A 5,026-nucleotide genomic window follows, 5' to 3' on the forward strand; every position below is an offset into this window, starting at 1 on the left:
TGCCACGGGCGGTGGAGTGACGATGCTACGAGTATACGGTCTTGCTGCGTTGCGTTGCGTTCAGTTTCATTCTGTGAGTTCGACAGCTACTTGACTAAATATTGTATTTTCGCCTTACGCGACTTGTTTTGTTTGAGCCTCCCTACTACCTTGCATTATTTGCTTTTCTTACTGTTAGATATGATTCTATTTGTTTGTGTTCTTTACATATAAGTGCCTGTTTGTTTGTTTGTTTGTTTGTTCGTTTCCTTCTTTCTTTCCACTACACTATTCTTTCGGACCTTACTGTGGTGCCATCAGTGGAAGATAGATAGAGCAAATCCCCTGGGTTTTTTATGAGTAATTTGTTTTGGGCAGGTGGGGGGGGGGGGGGGGGGGATCGGACCCTTATTTGTCATTCTTTTTTTGTTTTTGTGTGTGCTTCTTATCTTTCTCTTCTCTTCTTATGCTTTCTTTTCTTCTCATTCTATTTATGGACACTTTTATCATTTTATCAAAATCTTCAAAATTAGTATCCAAACCTTTAGGACAATATTTACACCATTGCAACAGACAAACCGATTCTAACCAGTGCGTGTGTGTGTGTGTGTGTGTGTCAGTGTCAGTGTGTGCCAGCGTGCCTGTCTGCGTACGTCCGCTGCTCAAGCACGCATGTGCGTGTATGTTCATGTATGTATTCGCGTGTGTGCTTGTCAGTGTGTGCGTGCGTGTTTGTGTTGAACCAAAACTACTACATTATGAGGACCTTCGTACGTCAGTAGCAGGTAAAAGACATCCGCAAAGACCGATAAATATACACAAATCATAACTCAACGTCACATTATCGCAAACAAAAGAAACGACGTCGGCTCCAGTTAAAAGGCTATTGAATCTGTTAGACGGTCAACATGCTGATCAAGCAGATTTGCTTTTCGCAAGTCTGCATATATACGTGAAAATGGACGTCGTCGTGCTGGATATAATTGTAGCCTACCTATTTGCCCCCTAAGTTTAAAGCATAATGGCAGCGATCGTGGATTGCTATTTTTGCATCACCGAGTCATGTATTTAGTCTTTTGTTTCCTTGGTACAACTACAAGTAACAACCACGCCCCTCTGCCTTCCCCAGACATGCACTCAAACACCACTACCCCCTGCATACACCCACCTCCATTACTGTTTGCCCACCACCATCATCTACGTATTTTTCAAGCCAAACTCATCCCCTCTGCAAATTACTATTCAATCACCCCCCCCCCCCTGCAGACACACACACACCACACACATTAAAACACACCACACACACACACACAAACACCACACACACACACACAAACACCACACACACACACCAAACACACACCACAGCCGCTTCCTCTCTTCTGCAAATTAGGGACTACTTACAAACTACCAGCCAATCACCACCCTTCACTCCTCAATTCAACCACCACCACCCCCAAAGTACATCGACCGAAATCAATCTCCGTCCTTTTAATTTTTTTGTTTTTTAGAAAATAATCGTTTTAAAGTCGCAGCTGTACAGTACGTTATGCGCATTCAGCTCGGATAATTGTTATGGAGTACAAATTGAACAGCGTATTTGTTCAACGGAACCTGACAGGGGTAGCCTATTGTACGATGTTTTTTGTTTTGCAATTGATTTGTGAGTTTCTTTTAGCATTTCTGTTGAAAAGACAACGTTGGTAGTAATTGTCTCAGTGATAATATGTCTGTATGCATGCAAAGTCATAAGTTTTTGGATGCAAGTCCACAAACCAATGACGGGTTTCAGAACTCTTTAAGGAAAATTGCATAACATTTGATTAAATATCTCAAAGTGTAGCCTATAGATCCGACATTTTACCCGAAGTACGTCTCGTATGTAGACACGGCATGAGATCATGAAAGCTTCATAACAATCCACCTGGCCATTGCTGAAAGACAGCGCTATTTGTCAGGTTTCTCATCAAAATTGACGCAAAATCCTCTCGTTTCCGACCGCTTATGCGTGGCAAGACCCGCACTAGAACGAGGAATGACATAACACACGAAATACGCAAGATAGCTCAACAAAACAACCTGTTCTGGGTAGATACATTATGTGACTTTCTCTTCGTATGTAAAAGTTGCCAAGTTGTGCCAGCTATTCTGAATTCTCGTCGATTTTTTAATTGGTACTTTACGTATTTTTCACGGTCGATACCCTTATTTGAGCGGGGGTCACGTGACCCATGTGAAAGAAATCTTTGACCCGAAACGTGTGCCACAAAGCCAAATTGAATGTCTTTTAAATGACATAAAAAGTTTGAATAATACGAAAATATTAACGTTTATTTAGAGCAGTATGACATGTACGCATTTATGATATAGTTGTTGCTGTATATATACAAGGCAAATTAATCATATACCACTGTTACATGTTAAATCCCGTATTTTGGGCTTCTTAGATGGTAACCCCGGTTAGAATCATTTTGAGTATATTCCAAGTCTCTTTTTTCGTCGATTGGTTTTTTTCTTTTCTCAGATTGAACACGCTGGTTTTATGGGCTAAAAAAACAATGTTTAATTACCTTGGGAATATATTTATAGCTCAGGAATGATTTTATTCCTCAACTTTACCGTCATCTCTCTATCTCTTTTTCCTCTTTTGTTTTAATGTTGTTACTTGTAGTTTTTGGTGTGTTGTTTCGTGTTGGTTCTGTTTTTAGATCATCATTCCCCCTTTTTTTATTTGCTTAGTTCAGCCGAGGGAACTTAACTATTACATATTGCATTTAGAGCGCTGTTTCACAGATATTGCACAATGTCTTTATAAAACGTCAGCTTCTCAGTTAAACGGGAAGCGCAGTGCACTAGGTGGGCTAATTTTCATGGATCTTTGCAAGACGGTTTGTAATAATCTTGAAAATGTGTTAAAAGTTTTATGACACAGTCCTGAAATATTCAAATTACCAGCTGTAAAACTTAACCATGCAGTGGTTGCCGTATCTAAATCATTTCAAAATTAAACCTAAAAATTAACATCTTACAAATGACTGTAATTCCAGAAGAACAATTAATTTTGATTCACCTTATTCTGAAGATGTTACAAAGGCATACTGTGTCGTTCGATTTTCCGAATTTCCCTGCGTGTTTTTTGTGGTGAAAAAAAAGGTGGTGCAGTATTGGTAAAGCCCATTTTTGGGTCTTTGTACTTAAAATATTTTGCTTTCAACAAACGTGAGTGTAAGCCACTTACTTGAAATATGTTGCACAAAAGTAGTTTATTGTCTATGTTCCTCGTAAACACTTCAGTAAAAATGTAAAACAAATAGATAGATAAATATAAACGTTAACAAATGCATCCGATTGTTTTGTGTTGTCCTGTGTCGCCATTAAAATGTTTTTGAATATGGCACTACTTTGTACAGGTTAACTTGTCTCGTATTGGAGGATTAATCAGAAATAAATGTTGATTTGAATACATTTTTCCTTACCACAGAATTAGACGTTTGTTTAGACGGGTGGAGTGGCCTGGTGGATAAGAATTCGGCCTCCTAATCAGAAGGTTGTGAGTTCAAATCCCAGCCGCGGCCGCCTGGTGGGTTAAGGGTGGAGATTTTTCCAATCTCACAGGTCAACTTTTGTGCAGACCTGTTAGTGCCTTATCTCCCTTCGTGTGTACTGTACACGCAAGCACAAGACCAAGTGTGCATGGAAAAGATCCTGTAATCCATGTCAGAGTTCGGTGAGTTATAGAAACACAAAAATACCCTGCATGCCTCCCCCGAAAGCGGCGTATGGCTGCCTGAATGGCAGGGTAAAAACGGTCATTCACGTAAAAAGTCACTCGCGAAAAATCATGAGTGAACATGGGAGTTTCAGCCCATGAACGAAGGACAGGAGGAGTAGGAGACGTTTGTTTTTTGAGGGAGTCCATCTTGTTTGTTAAGAACAGGACAAAGAGAAAAATAAGTCATATCCTTGCATTTCTCTTTCGTTACTTTTTGCAAGCTCTCTACGTTTGTGATTTGGCAACTACTTAAAAAAAAAGTCAATCAGGTTTGTGTTGCAATTAATGTTTCAAATTGACTTAGTTACTGTTAATGTTCAAGTACTTTTTATTTTAAATATCAGGTTAAAAAAAACAGGGTTATCAAGAAGTTACATTCACAGATATCTTCACTGACTTGTTCTCCCTATATTTTGATTATAAGGCAAGACCTTTTAACAAGGAGTCACCTGTTGATAGAGGACAGCTTCTGATGTCTTTCTTTGTGTAATACATTTTGCCAACGCATCCCTGTTATAATTAAAGGGACACCTTCTATGAAATGACTGTTTTATCGGTTCCTTAGGGGATGTTCTGTCAAGACAGATACCACTATGTATTTAATGCCCATAATGTAATCTTATGCCCCCCATGTTTATATGTCTGTAATTGTATACACTGTGTATAAAGTGAATAAAATGATGTTGTGTTAAACCGTGTTAAAGATTTTTTTCATAATCTCTTCCCCCCTCCTCTCTCTCTCTCTCACCCTCTCTCTCTCTAACATACACATGTACTAGTTCTTCTTTCTTCTTCAGCGTTCCAGAATTGTTCTGGTTACGTGTGAGCTCGTTTGCCCATTTGGGTTCCCCACATAATGCTCCGAGAGCATAGTCAGCTCACTCCGCTTTCGTTGAGTAGGCATGCTGGGTATGTTCGTGTTTCCATAACCCACCGAATTCCGACATGGATTACAGGATCTTTTCCGTGCGCACTTGATCTTGTGCTTGCGTGTACACACGAAGGGGGTTAAGTCACTAAGCAGGTCTGCACATAAGTTGACCTGGAAGATCGGAAAAATCTCCACTCTTAACCCACCAGCGACCGGGATTCGAACTCACGACCTCCCGATTAGGAGGCCGACGTCTTACCACCACGCCACTGCGCCCGTCATACACATGTACACACATGGACAAATGACCTCAACTCTGGAATTTAGTGCAATACAATCGTTTTTCTACATTCAATACCTGAACATTTTACATGTACTTCATCCTCAGGAGTCCAAAATGTGCA

The sequence above is a fragment of the Littorina saxatilis genome, linkage group LG2 (genome assembly GCF_037325665.1).
Source record: "Littorina saxatilis isolate snail1 linkage group LG2, US_GU_Lsax_2.0, whole genome shotgun sequence".
In the NCBI taxonomy this organism is placed as follows: Eukaryota; Metazoa; Mollusca; class Gastropoda; order Littorinimorpha; family Littorinidae; genus Littorina; species Littorina saxatilis.